This window comes from Acomys russatus, unplaced genomic scaffold (assembly GCF_903995435.1).
Source record: "Acomys russatus unplaced genomic scaffold, mAcoRus1.1, whole genome shotgun sequence".
Taxonomy (NCBI): Eukaryota; Metazoa; Chordata; class Mammalia; order Rodentia; family Muridae; genus Acomys; species Acomys russatus.
The window spans coordinates 19,223-36,656 of record NW_026131763.1 but is presented as its reverse complement, the minus strand read 5'-3'; the positions used below and the strand labels follow the sequence as shown (position 1 = coordinate 36,656).

The window sequence follows — 17,434 nt, the reverse complement described above, 5'->3', positions numbered from 1 at the left end:
TAATTCCTTTTAGATTCTAAATCCTTTGCCCTAAAACATTTATTTTATTTTGCTTATTCATGTGCGTATTCTGCATGCTTTATTTCATCGTTTATCCCTCCAATTCTATCTGTTTGAGTAGGATCTGCATGTCCTCTCAGACGTTGGCCATAAGAGTCTGCTAGAATGGATGGGCAGTACTCATCTGTCCCACTAAGAAGGATTTGACTCAGTCAATTCTGGCCTTGAGTGCCTGAGGTGCCTGGCAGAACTCACAACCATGCATGCACAATCCAAGTCGGAGATTGCGCAGGCGCCAAAGCCCGACCCTCAGGAAGAGTGCCAGCCCTTCTTGGAATAAGGCTCTGAGACCTCAGAGGACTTTCAGGCAGTGCCAGGTCGAGTCCAGCAACAGCAACTGCAACAGCAACAGGGCGTGGAGGGGCGGGGTGCTGAGGGGAGCCGGCCAAGCCAGGCCGGCCATCTGCAGGCAGAGGAACAGAGGGAGCAGAGCAGCCTCAGGGGCCCTTGGCTTCTGGGGCCGGGGTTGGGTCTGGGAGAGTTCCAGGTGCAGCCCCTGAGCTGCTTCCCGCGGGGATGGAGACACAGGTGAGCAAAGGGGTGGGAAGGGCTCTGATCCGCAGGGCCCCAGCTCCAGAGGCTCCATGGCCTCCTGCACCCGCCTGGTGACAGGGGCTGCTGGAGGGCTCCTGTGGGTTCGGGTTGCACTTCGTAGTTGGCGTCCTTACGTGACCCTCCCTGACTGGAGCCATTGATGGTCCTTAAACCCAAATCCTCATTGAGCTCCTGATGCTGTTAGCTGTTAAATGTAGGTGAAAGTCATATGTGCCTTCTGGAGCTTACCTAAGTTTTCTAAGAACACCTGACAGTTTATTAAAAGAATAAGGGACAAACAGGCCCAGTGGTGCAAGGCTATAATCCCAGCTCTCAGGGAGATAGAAGCAGAAGTGGGTCTCTTGAGTTTGAAGCCAGCCTGATCTGCAATGCAGTCCAGGACAGCCAAAGCTACACAGAAAAACCCTGTCTCGCAAAAAAAAAAAAAAAAAAAAAAAAAAAAAAAAAAAAGAATAGAGGACAGGGTTTGAAACATTGTCATTTTAAAAATCAATTATCTGCAACAACAAAAAAGTAGATAAAATTAATGTAAAAGGAGATGTTGTAACCATTCTACTCTTTATGATTTCCTTCAAATTGTTTGGATTCTACATACTGATGAGAATTTAGCTTATTTGTCTTCCTGTGCCTAGCTTATATCACTTAAAATAATGTGCTCAGGGTTTGGAATCTGAGTGATTTCTCACTCACTGTCCAGGCCCCGGTTCTTCTAAAGTTTGAATGATCTTTTGTGCTTGTAACATGAAGTACACCAGTCATCTGGGTCACCTTGAGTGAGTGAGTGTCTTGAGGCCAGGAGTCGCCTTCCCTTCCCTTCTAGAACAGCAGCTTTCACACTTCTTTTGACTTTGAATTCTCTTTTTGTAACTCTTCAAAAAAGAGGTAAGGTGGTTCATCCCTGTAATCCAAGCACTCGAGATGCTGAGGCAGGCAATCTCTGTGAGTTTCAGGCCAGCCTGGTCTACAGTAAGTGCAAAACAGCCAAGGCAACACAGAAACCCTGTCTCGAACAATAAGAACAAATAGTATTTAGTTGGTTGTTTGGTTAGTTAGTTAGTTAGTTAGTTAAAGAGGTCCGAAATGTTTCTGTGTGTTATTTCTGTTTTGTTACCCCCCTCCTTAAGATATGTACTCAATTTAAAAATGAACTAAATTTGGAGCTGGAGAGGTGGCTCAGAGGTTAAGAGCACTGTCTGCCCTTCCAAAGATTCTGAGTTCAATTCCCAGCAACCACATGGTGGCTCACAACCATCTATACCCTCCTCTGGCATGCAAGTGTACATGGAGATAGAACCTCATATAAATAAATAAGAATTTAATAATATTTTCAAAAAAAGAGAATTAACTAAATTAGTGATTTTTATTGCTTCATCAACAAATGTAAATGAACCTGGCTTGTTTTGAATCTCCTGGTGTGTGGTGATGCACAGCACAGTGACTGTCTACAAGCTGGGATCCCTGCCATTGTGCCAACGCTGGTGATTTTACCCACTGTGCCTGGCCTTATTGCTGCAGTGTCATCACAGGGAAAGCAAGAATAATGTGCGTGTTAGAATTAAAGTCATTTTGATTTTACCCACCTCTTGATAAGTCCTTGGGGAATGAAGGCCAAGAACCAGTGGAGACCATGCTTAGAACCACTGCTTTGGCTAAATCCACCTTCCGCAAGGACATTCTGTTCTTGAGCTGTGATCTACCTCCCAGCCTCTATTTTTAAAAAGCTTATTTGCTCCCGTCTTTTTTGAGCATCACGTAGTCTTGAATTAAGGGGCAATCTTATGAATTGTATATGCTCATTTTGGTTATCGATTCAGATATTTTGACTCTTGCTTCTTATGGTGTCCTCTTAGATTCCAGAGCAGCTGCTCTCTCAACAGATGAAAAGGAAGGAACACATCCCTCATCAGAAAGTAAAAATGGCCAGAGTCCATCCTCCCATAGATCCAGCTCTCTGGAGGAAAAAGAAGTTTCACCCATAGGTTGGTAATTCTTACAATTTTATATATCTAACTTAACCAGATTCCTTCCTGTTTTGAGTGACAGTCTCACTTTGTGCCCCAGGCTGGTCTGTCTGCCATTGTATACCCAGACTAGGTTCATTTTTGCATTTTCTATTGTATTAATTTTCTTTCTTTATTGACCAGACAGTCACGTATATCTATGTAAACAGTGACATTGTTAGGGCCATGGTGCCTTTTTGTTGCTGTGGATGCATAGAGCAGGCTTCTGTTGCCATTTGGTTTTCATTGTTCTCCTCTTCATGTGTTTCAGTGAAGCTCCCCGACACAGCTTTTATTCAGGCAGCCCGCAGAAAGCAGGACCTGGTGTCAGCCATCCCTCCACATCTGTTGACAGGAAGAGAAGCAATCACAAAGACACAGAGAGTGATCCTAATGACCGTGAAGAGGGAATACTATTTACCCCAAAACCTCAAACCCTCAGACAAAGAATGGCTGAAGAAACATGTATGTATTTAGTTTATACACCAGCATGTAAAGATCATGACATGTTCATTACAGCAGTGAAATTTCTGTTGGCTCCTTACCATGTTTTCTGTTATTTTTCAAAAAGCTGATATGAGCAATGAGGACGCAGCTCAGTTGGCAGTCTTGCCTAGCACGCGTGAAGCCTGTGTTCGAGCCCCCAGTACCGCATAAACCATGTGTGATGGCTCATTCCTGTAATCCTAGCGCATAGTGAGGGCCTCCCTTACACACACACACACACACACACACACACACACACACACACACACACACACGCATGCACAGTAGCAGCAAGCTGAATCCCCAGCACACATCTTTTGCTTTAAAGAGTGTTGGTGTTGATCTTTATTATCAATTTGGTCCGTGATGTCATAGCTTTTAAAGGATTTGATTCTATCGTATCGTATTACTCATGGTATGCGTTGTGATATTTACTAATGCTAGACCCCTTCCTTGATTTTTGGCAGGTAAAAGACTTGTACAGCCCCATTTTTGAAAAGTGAGAAATTATCATTGCCACATTTTAGAAAGACTGTTTTGTTAGCTCGTAGGATTCTCCAGAAATTTTAGGTGTCATATGCTATGCTCTTCCCTTCTATAACTAAACTTTTCTCTCTTCAGAAATGCTTAAGTTGCAAAGGACTGTCCACTTTTCTTGTTTGTAACATGTATGCCTTTCCAGGGTTTTCTGTAGAATAAAATTGGCTCCTTGGACCCTGAAATTTTTGCTTATGTTTGAGACTCCATCTTGTGTGTCTAAGCTAGTCTCAGACTTTCCGTGTAGCTAAAGATGACCTTGAATTTCTGGTTCCCTTATTCCTGCTTCCCAAGTCCTAGGATTATATAGGTGTGAACAGCCACATGACACTTGTGAAGTCTTGGGAATTGAACTTAGGGCTTCATGCGTGCTGCGCAAGCACTGTGCCACCTGTGTTGCTACATCCAATGGTTCCAGAAACTATTTTTAAATGTTCAATTCTCAGGTATGAATTAAGTATCTTTTTATTTTAAATTACATTGATTTGTCTTACTTTTTATTTCTTTGTACTTGTTGTGTGTGTGTGAGTTCACAGGTGTGTAATTGTGAGTGCTTGTGTGGACATGTGCGAAGGTCCAGAGGACAAATTGCAGTAGTAGCTTCTCTTCGTCATCTGCTATGGGTCCTGGGGATGGAACTCAGGTCATTAAGCCTGACATCAGCCACCTTTAACCATTGGGCCGTCTTGCTAGCCCTATTTACTCATTCTGTGTTGTGTGTGTGGGAGTGTGGGCACACGCATGCCAAAGTGCACGTGTAGAGTTGAGAGGGTGAGTTGTGGCAGTTGAGTCTCCCCTTCACCACGTGGGTTCTTCAAGGGTTGCACTCAGAGTCTCAGGCTGGATGGCAAATGTCCTTGCTGACCCATCTCAGTGGCCCAAATTGACATCTTTAGTGAGGAACCCAAACCTTTTCTTCTCCCCAGCCTTTTCCCCAGGGAAGGCGGGTGGCGGTGAAGGGACTGCTGGCCCTGGTGTCCAGTGACTGCATTGTAGTTCTCATTGCGAGACAGCGCTCTGCCCAGTTATTCAGCCTTGAGTTTGGTGCCATTATGAAAGTGAAGCTAATCCTGGTTTCTCCCTCTTTGGATTATAATGGGAAGGAAAGAGCATGTGAAAGACTGTTAAGCATGCGCCCTAGATTTTAGTAGCGTCATGAGACAGTGAATCTATGGCATGTTATCGTGTTACCTTCTGGTTTTATAGCAATCAGGAAAGAAGAAGCTAGTGAAGAAAGCAAGGAAGATGAAAATCAAGACCTGTGGGAGCAGCAGTAGATGAGGAAAGCAGTCAGCATCCCGGAGGTGACTGTTTCTATGCTCTATCCGTCAGCAACCTGAGGGAGCTGTAACACATTGCCACAAACCCAGGGACTTTATGTTTGCTTTTAGACCTTGGTCGTTGTGTGGGGACACCCATTCCACGGTGCATGTGTGCAGGCCAGAGGACAACCTGGTAGGCTTGGTTCTGTCTTTCCAGGGACAAATTCTGGAGAGCAGACGCAGGTCTCCAGGCTCACCTTACTGCTGACGCTTCTTGCCGGCCTGCAGTCGGCTTGCTCTCTCCAGCGTGGATCCTGTCAGGCTGGCTTCCTCTGGGGCCTACGTGAGAGCGTCTCCTGGCCTTTTCCTGAGTCTTTGTGCCCTCTGCCCCCACATGCCTTCTCTGCCTCACCCTCTGTGTTGCACAGGATGATGGTTGTACTGGCGTTTGGGCTCACCCATAGAGTCCAGTGTGTCCTCATCTGTCTCCTTCCTTATACAACCACCTACTCAGGGACAAGCGTGACGAGGGAGTTTGAGCCTGTAGGATGTTGGGAGTGTTAGGACTTACAGGAAGGTTGGAAGTGGAAAAGGCTTGGGGACAACTGAGATGAGCTGTGACACATGATGGAAAATAGGAACAGTGGCTTAAGTTTCTGGTCTGCATCTTCATGTTCCTTGTCTGACGTAGTGGACTTTGAGAACCGCTTTCCACTGCAGTTGTGAGGGTGGCAAGCTGTGCTTAGCCAGGGAGACTGAGGAAGGGCCTCTGGGTGCTCTTTCAGGAATGCATTCTCTGCAGGCACCAAACCCCAAACAACCACGGCTTTTCTCACTCACGCGTCTTCAAGAACTCCATGGCTTCCCAAAGAATGCCCCAGAATACCAGCAAAACTAGCTGTGAAACTTCAGGAATAAACTTTTGCTGCAATCAGAACTTTAAAATTTGTCTTGTAGTATGAATTCAATATTCTCAGGGCTGGAACTGTAGCTCGGAGATAGTGCACTTGCCTGGTGAATGTGAGGCCCCAGGTCCAGTTCTCAGCAGTGCCAAGGTCGGGGTGGAGTGGGGTGGGGCTGCAGTTGTTGGCTATGTGGTTGGTTTTGGGTTTGGTTTCTGTTTCTTTGGCCTCGCTCTGTAGCCCTGGCTGCTCTGGGACTCTTAAGATGTAGTTGCCCTGAAATGCACAGAGCTTCTGCCTCTGCTACGTGGGTGCTGGGACTTAAGGCATTCACCACAGTGCCTTGTTTGGGGTGCAAGGCATTAATATATTCTAAAATTGATGGGAGGTTTTTAAAATGTTTTATTGTATCCATGATACTGCAAAGGCAGGGGGACCTGATTTAGTTTTCTTTGTGTGGCAAGGGAAGTGTTTCTTCAAAAATATTTCTTCACACTTTTTAGGGACAAAACGTAGACCTTTCCCAGAGCAGTAAATCTCAAACATTGAAGAAGTTTGATATTTCCATTTTGTTTCCACCAGTAAATTTGGAAATTATAAAGAAACAATTAAGATAGCACCAGATAGATTTCCAAAGTGGCTGTACTAGTTTGCATTCCCACCAGCAATGAAGGAGTGTTCCTCTCTCCCCCACATCCTCGCCAGCATGTGGTGTCACTTGAGTTTTTGATCTTAGCCATTCTGATGGGTGTAAGATGGAATCTCAGAGTTTTTTTGATTTGCATTTCCCTGATGACTAAGGAGGTTGAGCATTTCTTTAAGTGTTTCTCAGCCATTTGATACTCCTCTGTTGAGAATTCTCTGTTTAGTTCCAAGCCCCATTTCTCTATTGGGTTATTCGGTTTGGTGGTGTTTAATTTCTTGGGTTCTTTATATATTTTGGATATTAGACCTTTGTCAGATGTAGGGTTGGTGAAGATTATTTCCCAGGCTGTAGGCTGTCGCTTTGTTCTCTTGACAGTGTCTCCTGCCTTACAGAAGCTTCTCAGCCTCATGAGGTCCCATTTATTAATGGTTGACATTAAGGAATGCAAACTAGTACAGCCACTTTGGAAATCTATCTGGTGCTATCTCAGAAAAATGGGAATAGGGCTTCCTCAAGACCCAGCTATTCCACTCCTTGGAATATACACAGAAGATGCTCCAGAACACAACAAGAAAATTTGCTCAACCATGTTCATAGCAGCCTTATTCATAATAGCCAGAACATGGATACAGCCTAAGTGTCCCTCAATAGAAGAGTGGATAAAGAAACTGTGGTACATATACACTATGGAATACTACTCAGCTATTAAAAACAAGGAATTCCTGAAATTTGTGGATAAATGGATTGAGCTAGAAATGATCATAATGAGTGAGTTAACCCAGAAGCAGAAAGAATCAAATGGTATATACTCACTTATATCTGCATACTAGCCCAAGGGGCATGTCCTACGAAAGCCTTCACTTACCAGGAAACTGGGACAGAGGGAAAGGCATTCTATTGGGACTCTAAATGAGAGACGCATGGGAGAATAGCAAAATAAAAGGATCCAGGGGGTCCTAGAAATCTACAAGTAGAACAATATGATAGGCAGATTTGGGCCCAGGGGTCCCGCTCAAACTAAGGCACCAGCCAAGGACAATACAGGAGGTAAACTTTAAACCACTTCCCAGATCTAGCCAATGGTCAGAATATTCTCCACAGTTGACTGGAGAGTGTGATACGACTTTCTCACGTACTCTGGTGCCTCACATTTGACCATGTCCCCTGGAGGGGGAGGCCTGGTGGCACTCAGAGGAAGGACAGCAGGTAGCCAAGAAGAGACTTGATACCCTATGAGAATATACAGGGGGAGGTAATCCCCCTCAGGAACAGTCATAGGGGAGGGGAATAATGAGAAAATGGGGTGGGGGGAGGAAAGGGAGGATACAAGGGATGGGATAAACATTGATATGTAACAAGAATAAATTAATAAAAAAACCATAAAAAAAGAAACAATTAAATAATAGGTGAGTAATGTTTATTTTTTAAATTTACATTTATCTTCTATGATTAATAGAAAAAAGTACTAATGTTCTTTTAATTATTTAATTATTAAATATTAATATTAAACAGGTTTTTAGGAAAAAATTAATTTCTTATTTTATCATACAAACGCACATACAGCAAGTTTTCTTTTTCTCATTGGTCCTAATGACAGATATTCCTTACATGGTCAAAACCAGTTATTACATTTTATAAACTTTAATATGACTATAGGCATTTTTCTACACTGCTGTCTATTGTCTTTAGAGATGTGGTCTTGCTTTGTAGCCCAGCTGGCCTTGATCTCCTGTCCTCTGCGTTCCAAGGGGACAAGACTCTACATGTGCTTCCACCACACTCCAGCGTGCTTCCCTTCCACAGCATCAGACGGATGTGATTCGTGTTTGTGCCTGTGGCTGATTTACTGTAACTGTTGCTCTGTTCTAAGCTCATCTACGTGCTGCTGTGGTGGTGGCCATGTTGGCTTTTGTGTTTTGAGGTTGGATCTTACTCTGTAGTCCAGCCAGCCTAAGACTTAACTGTGTAGCTGTGGTTGGCTCTGAATTCATGATGCTCCCACCTTGGTTTCCCTACTACTGGGATTACAGGGTGTGTGTGTGTGTGTGTGTATATATGTGAGTGTGTATGCATGTATGTTTGTTTTTTGATACATTAATGGGAAATTCACCATGACCAAGAGCTTATTTTTATGACTTTTGGTACAGTGCCTCCCTAAAGCAAAATTCTCTTTACACATGGGCACTGACAGTTACCCCAAGCACACAGTACTACTCTAATGATTATAGTTTTGCTAAAGTTAAGGCATGTCCTGTCAGAAGCTGTTTTTGTTTGAAATAGTATATATTAAAATGTATGCTGTATCTAGTGTCTACCAGTCCCTGTGCTTATGAAATATAGGTATAATGGTCAGCTTTTGGTTAGCCTGTGTGGCAGTCTGGTACAAGAGTGCATTCTATTCGCCTTTTAAAAGAACATCTGCACCTTTTTTCAAGATGTGTGTACACACATGATTGGCGCGTGGGCAGAGTCACAGCACAGCTTGATGGAGTTGCTTCTCTCCTTCCATCTTTACATGGAGTCTGGAAATTGGACCCAGGGCATCAGGCCACTGAGCCATCTCACCAGCTCAAGATGTGAAGTGCTTTTGTGTTTGTGTTTGTTTTGTTTCATTTAACCTGAGAATAGGTTCAAATTTTCCTTACCTAGCCAGCCTTAAAGTAACTCAATTTCTTACTCATATCACAGAATGTGTTGTTTTTTGTTTAAATAAAGATATTTTTAGACAACACACTTTATAATATAATGAAGTAAATATTAGAAATCTTCAGGTGTAGCAGCACTTAACATCTGTATTCTGTGGGGTTGGCTGACTCCAGTCCACCCTGTGTTTGTGAATGAAGTTTTTGGGGTCACAGCTCTGCATGAGTATTTCGTACTTCCTGTGGGTACGTTGGTGATAGAGCGCAGAGCTGAGTAGTTGCGAGAGCAATGATGTAGCTCTAAAAGCTAAGGCTGTTCACTGTCTGACCTGCTGTGGAATACAGCTTGCCAACCCCCCGAGGTTCCGAAATAGTGGCACCGAAGTAGTGAGACTTCAGCAGACTCAACATTATTTCTGAAGTACATTCATTATTGTTCACTGTGTTTTAAGTAGCGTTCCTTAATTAGAATAAATTCAAGCTGTTACGTCTAGAATTGTACATAAACCAAAGCCCTAAGGGTGCTTCCTGAGGGATTGATTGTGCTTGAGAGAATTATGACAGAAACGAAACCGACAGTGGGTCACTCACGGACGTAGATTAATGTTTCAGATCCTCTTTAAGTAAATGCTACTTTTAACTTTATTCTATTTTCAACTAGGTTCTTTATTTTTAAAATGAAAATAGTTTTAATTAACCAGTACAAATAATACCAAAAAGAAGGTTGGTGTCCCCAAAGAAAACCAGTTTTTTTTCCTAGACATTGCCATATGTCCATATGTTATTACAGAAATACATAGTATTTTTATAGTGCCCCACTTTTTGCCAAAAAAGGAAGCCATTATTTCCCCTGATGTATGCTTGTCTTTATACATAATATATGCTTAGAAAATACTGCTATAGCTAATAATGAGCATGCTTGGAACCCCGTTGGTTTTTTGAGACAAGGTCTCTCATTGGCCTGGGAATTGCCCCTTCCTGGGATTACAAGTGTGCCATGTCAACCTTCTAAAGTGGTTTGGAGCTCTTGCTCAGGGCCTTGTGCTTACAAGGCAGATACTTTCCTGACTGAGCCGTTTTCCCGGCCCAGCTTTCACATTTATTTACATAAAGTGAGGGAAGATTTTTAGACAAGTAGTGTTTCCCCACTAAATTTAGAAACAAGATATATGGCTTAAAGGCTAAAGAATTTCTTTTAAGGAACAGGTTAGCAGAATAGGTTACATACTTTTTTTATTTTGGTTAAAGTCCACATACTCTGAATTTACCTCATTTTTTTTTATTGATTTGCAGATCTAAGGCATACAGAGTTCAGATGCTAATAGGATATATATTCCGGATACTATGAAAGAAAAATATTTCATCTGTTTCTGTTGGCATGTGTCTCTGATAGGTAACTTAATTTTAACAGATAAACAGTCCTTGAGTCGATGTGTGTAATATTACCAAGAGCAGGAGCTAGTAGGCTGCCTTGACTTCAGCAGAGCAGCCTAAGGGTCATGCAGCGAGGAGGAATGGAATGGGACCCTCATGTAAACCAGCAAATGGCAATCAAACACCAGATAATATACAAACATAACCACGTTTAAATGGTATTAATGCCAGCTTATCAGTCTCCAAGGAAGATATTGCAGATTGGTGTAAAATAAACACACGTGTTTCTATGTTTCATGTAAACCTTTGGTTATTCTTGGTACCTAATATATAAATTCTGATTAGTCTTAGCCTAAAACTGAGTCACTGCACCTTACAAGTAGCCTGCAAATGGAGGTGGAGGCCCATGCCCTTAATGCGGACAAGGCAGGAGTTCAAAATCACCCTTTTGCTACGTAGTGAAATCAAGACCAGCTATGTTAAACAGACCCAGTTTCAACAAATAATTAAATTTTTTTTTAAATCCTATGGCTGACTTCTGTTTTTAAGTGCTTGTAGGTGTCTTTTTGTTTTCCCCTTTGAGAGCAGTAATTGTGATCTCCCTAGCTTCACAAGTCTAGTAAATCCAGGTTTATATGGTAATCACTTTCCCTGGGTGTGTTTGAAAACATCTTCATTAGAATACTGCTTAAAAGAAAAAGTATGAAAAATGAAACTTTCATCTCTTTGATTTAGATTAACATCACTACAGGATGCTCATCGCTCACATCAGAGAGAATATGAAAAATACGTACGAGACATGGAGAGTTCAAAGACAGCCATCCGGAGCCTTCAGAACACATCAGATCACACTCTAAACTACAGATACTACAAAGGCATGAAAACTTCCGTGGAAAATATCATTGACTGTCTAAAGGAAAAGGTAGGTGTAAATGCGCATGAAGAGAGAACCCTCCCTGTAGTCAGTCAGCACAGGAGAGACAGGCTGGAGAGATGGGTAAGGTGTGCAAGCCCAAGGCCCTGAGCTCTGTGTCTGGGACACCAAGTGAAAGAGGCTCGGTGCTGTGGGTTTCAACAGCTGCTCACTCCGTAACCCAGGGCGGCGTCCACTCGTAATTCTCCCGCTCAGCTCCTGAGTTCTGGGATTACAGTTCTATGCCCCCCACACATTTTTTACATGGTATTTCACATTCTCTTACTGTTAGACATGGGCTGTTTAATGTTTTTGTTTTGCTATTGTAAGTAACATAAAGTTTCCTACATACGTTTTGTGTTAAAATTTGATCTGAAACATATTACTGGAAAATAAAATGAATATACTAAGTATAAGTAATTTTTGGGTTTATGCAACATGCTGCTGAAGTATTCTCCAGAATGAATGGTGCTTTATTACTTTGCTAGATTAATAAAAATAGATTCTGTGAGCCAGGCGTTGTAGTCCACGCCTTTAATCCCAGCACTCGGGAGGCAGAGGCAGGCGAGTCGCTGTGAGTTCAAGGCCAGACTGGTCTACAAAGCAAGTCCACAACAGCCAAGGCCACACAGAGAAGCCCTGCCTTGGCGGGGGGTGGGGTGGGGAGGTGCGGGAAGATTTTGTAAAATGTCTATTTTGAGCGCAAAAGAAAATCTTTGTTTTTTTAGCTGGATGCAGTTTTGCATGTGAACCAAGTCCAGTGTGAAGCTTCTTAATGTATCTTGCAGCTAGCTTTGTAGCCGAAGTTGGCCTCCCCCTTGTGACCACTCGGCCTCGGCCTCCTGAGTCCTGGGACTTCAGTGTGTGAGCTGCGGTGGCCTGAGGGGGTCTTCTTTTTCTTGTAAACTCTGAGTCCTTTGCCCTGTTCACATCTTGGTGCTTAGTGGGGATTTTTTTCTCTTAGTTTTAGTCAATGGAAACAGATCTTTATAATTTAAACCATTTTTTAATTTAATTGGTGTGAGTATGTCTGCCTGCATGTACACCTATGCAACCCAGGCGTTCAGTGTCGGGAGTCCAGAAGAGAGCATCAGATCCCCTGGAACTGCAGTCACAGATCTCTGTGAGCTGCCGTATGGGTGCTGAGGAACTGAACTTTGGTCCTCTGGAAGAGTAGCCAGTGCTTTTAATTAACAACTGAGCCATTTCTCCAGCTCCTGGTCTAGAAATTTTTATGCTTATGCAATTTTGATCTAAAGTTTATTGTTTTGTTTGTGATGGGTTTTGATACTTGTATATTTAAAGTTTTTACACTATCAGATTTTTAAGTCTTTCACTTTACACATTGTGTCTGTGCATACTCAGTTCTGACATTGGGACCCTTTATTACCTTTTTGCAAGGTACGTTATTTAAACCCCACAGCTTCAAAAGAAAAAAAGATTGTTAAAATAATTAAACTCATCAGGCTTGGTGCTGCACACCTACAATCCCAGCACTGAGTGAGGCAGAGGCAGGCGGACCACCATTCCAGGACAGCCTGGTCTACAAAGCAAGTCCAAGACAGCCAAAGCTACCCAGAGAAAAGCAGAAATAAATAAATAAATTAAACTCTACTTCCCATATTATTCTATGCATAAAAGAATGCTTTTCCCTGCATGGTAAGTGTCAGTTGGCACTTGCTTTCTGTGGTATCTTTTACAATGCAATACTTTTCTTCATTCATCCTTGAATTACACTGATAAAATCCTACCCACCCACCTGGGGTTGCTATAGCTCTATCCTGGGAGCAGCTGTAGGACACGGGAATGAAGTGACTGCTCTCTTAGAAGGAGGATTCCAGTGTCATCTGGTCACACATTGTGTAGCATAGCCCTCCTATCTGGCCTAGTGGCTCGCTTCCATCTTCTCACAGTGCCAGGGCTCAGCCCCAGGGCCATAGGCATGCTACCTCTCAATACAGCCCAGCCCCATCTTCAGTTTGCAGGTTTCACCGGCATCTGGTATCTCCTTACCACCTGTCCTCTCATTTTTCCTTCCCCATTCTCCAAGAGGGACCGGTTCTTTTCCTGTCACTCATGCGTGTGCTCCTCATCCCACATCATTTGTTTCATAGTTTGTGATACTTGCACTAACACTGGAACTGTTTATTCAAAAATTGAGTTGCACATGTGGTTAAAATAGTGCCTTGTAATCTTTTCCTAATCCATTATTCATAAACTGCATAACGTTACCTTGTGTTTCAGATTGTCGGCATTGCGGAGCTGGAGTCATCCACATACACGCTGCTTTTACAACGATCAGAAGCACTTTTGAAACGGAGGCAAGATGAGTTAAAATGTGAATCATCATATTTGCAACAGTTATCACGTTAGTGTTTTCTCTATTCTATTGGCATTTGTTAAGCTAAACTGCCGTACGGAGAATTAAAGATATTTTTAGTTCTGTAATTTTTTTAAAAAAGAAAAAAGCTCTTTAGATACGGTTACTGTTGCTATGAAGAAATACCATAACCAAAAGGCAAGTTGGCGAGGAAAGAGTTTATTGCACCCACTGTTCCATGTAACAGTTCATTCTTGAAATCCATAAGGGCAGGAACTCAAGCAGGACAGGAACCTGGAGGCAGGAGCTGAGGCAGAGGCCATAGATGGTGCTGCCTACTGGCTTGCTCAGCCTGCTTTTCTATAGAATCACGGACCAGGCAGGGAGGGCCACCCACAGCGGGTTGGGTGCTCCCCATGATCACTAAGAAAATGCCAGATAGGCCTGCCTCCAGACAGATCTTCTGGAGACATTGTCTCAGGTGAGGCTCCTTTCTTTGTGATAACTCTAGCTTGTGTCAAGCTGACATAACACTAGCCACTACTAAACCTTTTTCTGTATTTTCACACTAATACTTCACCCAAATGTGACACTTCAAGGAGGAGTTTCAATATACCTTGTTTAAGGTTAAAAAATAATAATAATGACTATTACGATTTCTAGTCACTTAAGCATTTGATACAGAATTTTTTAAAGTATTTTTTCTAGGTATGTGTACATACCTGAGTGTATGCATGTGCATCATGTGTGTGAAGGAGGGTTCAGAGACCAGAAGGGGATAAGTTCCCCCGAGACTGGCATGAGAGACTGTTGTGACCCTTCCGACCAGCAGAAAATAAGGCCACTACCAGAGCGTTCTTCTCCAGGCTGTTTATTCAGGAACCTTTTCAGCAAGCTTCTTTTCCTGCACCCAGCACCCCTCTTATATCCTCTGCCTCACCCAATCAGCAGCACTTACATCGGTAGCTCCAATTGATTCCCGACAAGGCGGGTTGCCTACATGGTTTCTTTGTGTGGACTAGGTTAGCCTCGAACTCGGATTAAAGGCATGTGCTACCATGCCTGGCTCTTCACAGGTCCTGTTGTTAAGCAAAACAACAACAAGGTGTAGTAGGGATGGAAGGTGGATGTCCCCGACTTGCCTAGAATTACAGAGATCTGCCTGCCCTGTGCTGGGATTGTAGGCAGGTACCCCTATGCTGGGAAGAAAACAAGATTTCTTATACAGAACCGGAAGTACAAATGGGATTTCACTACTGGGTTTTGTTGCTGTTTTGTTTTTGTCTTTTTGATAACTTTGTCCTTTGGCAATTTCATGTGTGTATAGTGTACTGTTTACTCTCACCCCCAGCTCTTCACCTTGTCTCTGTCATCCCGTCCTCCTCCCACTGGCTCCTTTCTGTTTCACGTCTTTCTATTTGTTTTGCTTTGTTTCGTGACCTCTAGTTCTAACTAGGACTGAGTGTACAGATGGGTTTGGAACTATCTTTTTGGAGCCTTGTGGGCTCCAGTAATTGTCTTTCCCCCCAGAATCCATCAGTTGCCAGTAGTTCCCCAGGAAGGGGTAGGACCCATGACCTCCCAATCCATGACTGGCTCTTGGCAGGCCCAGCCGTGTCTAGGCAGCCTCTGCTGCTGAGATCTCGGGTTTGCAGTGCTTCTGCCATGTCCTGAAAATAGCATCTCATGTCTCTTCTCCCTGTCTCCTGCTCTCACTTCTATCCATTTTCTCTTCCATGGTATTCCTTCTGCCTGAAGGGAGTGGCATAAATGCTGAGCACGGGGGCTGCTGCATGCACCTGCATTTACTGCAAAGACAAGGTTCCCTGGTTAAGTATGAGTAGCATTTGTCTATGGATATAAACATAAATATCTAGGCTGCAGTTTGATGCCACATCAGTTAGCTAAACCATAGCGGGGAAAATGCCCTGATCTCCCCAGCCACAGGGTCTCTAGTGTCAGATGCTACCAGGTTAGTTTATCATTCTGTACAAAGTTCAGCTGTATTCCAGCGATTCCACTTTAGTGTGTAGCCTTATTAAAACTAGTCTTACACACACTAAAAGACTTCTGTGGGGTGTTTTATAGCAGCACAGCATAATGAGCACCCTAATGGGAACCCTCAAAGGTCTAATGAGTAGCATCTTAGCAACAAAATGTAGTGTACCTGTGAAAGTGACTTAGGGGCCACCGTATGCATCTGCTGAGTTTCATACAGCACTGTAATAGCTGCTTCTGACTGCAGACCAAATGGCACTGTTAAAAGTACTTGACTTAGTTATTATATTTTCAATTACCTCTTGCTGATGCTTTCTGAATTTTTAAGAGGAATTACTTAAAGATATTGTTGCAAGAATGAAGAAATCAACAGAAGATGATATCTTTATTTCTCTATATCCAAAAAGGTAAAAGCTCTTCATTTTTATATATTTGGAATAGCTTTTCTTTTGGGGGGCAGTAGGGTACTGTAAGACACAGCCTGGTGTAGCTTAGAGTATCCTTGAACTTTCTACAGACTGATTTTGAACTCATTATTCTGTGTTCTTCCTCCACCACCCAAGTGCTGGAATTAGAGGCACTTGCCATCGTGTCCAGCCACGACAGAATACAGATTTGTTTAAGAAGTTAATGCTGAAGACACTACAGTTGTTGCTAGACATGATGCACACACTATATTTGAGGCAAACTGAGATTCAGCAAACATTTCTTTGACTCTCCCGTGTACCATAGCTGCTGAGCACTTGGACATTATGTGTTTGAGTGTCTCTTGTTTTTAAATCTATCCTAGTAGCAGGAGGTTGTAGCCTAGAGAAAAGCACAGATTCTTAGCTCCACTATTTCTAGGGAGGCAGAGTCAGTAGCTGCCCCACATGGTAGTAGGACGATGAAGACTGTTCAGAACAGAACCGTGCAGTGTGCAGAGGAAGCACGGAACTGCAAGGCTAGTGCATCACGGAAGGGCAGGAAGCTGCAGCTATGAAGTCTGGGTTCATCCTTGGAAGTGGGGCTGGATTTGTGGTCATACAGCTGCCAGCAAGGCTTTCTTAGTAGTGATGATTGTGAACTGTAGCCACCCAGTGATACTCCCAAGTTAAGAGTCAAGAGAGGAGGGAATGGGGTGGGGGGAGGGCTTGGAGCTTCCTGACTTATTTGAGTTAGGAAGAGATATCTGCGAATAAAAATTATGCGTAGTAAGTTTTGCTTTCTACTGTTTTAGGTTACTAATTCCTTCACATGGTTCAAAATATGAGTGCACTTCATGTAAATTTAAGCCTTTTGACTAAAATCAAGTGTATCTTTAAAATGAAAAAAATTTTGATTTTATACATACAACAGGATATATATATATTTATATTTGCTGAGGATGTGTGTATATGCACCACATGTATGCCTGGCACCTGCAGAGGTCAGAAGCGAGCACTGGGTCCCCTGGAGCTGGAATTACAGGAGTTATGAACAATGATGTGGATGATTAGAACCGAACCATGTGTAACCGCTGGACCGTCCCTGCAGTCCCTAAAAGGGTTATTTACTCTCAGACTTCTGACTATGCAGAGTTCACCGTTTGCCTTATATATGCTGTGGTCTTACCCCTTCCTTCTTAGCAGTGAACTATATTATAAGCAGGTACAATAGTTTTCAGCCTTTTTCACTTAGATGAAGTTTTTTCATGTCCTCATGGAGGTAACTTTTCTTGTTTTTTTTTTTTTAAGCTGCACAATAGGCATTGTCTTAGT

At 43.0% G+C, this 17,434-nt stretch overlaps 1 pseudogene; it reads left to right on the top strand.

The window, feature by feature from the left end:
• Positions 1–263: 263 nt before the first annotated feature.
• LOC127186454 (intron Large complex component GCFC2-like) lies at positions 264–13,750 on the top strand (annotated as a pseudogene).
• Positions 13,751–17,434: the final 3,684 nt, after the last annotated feature.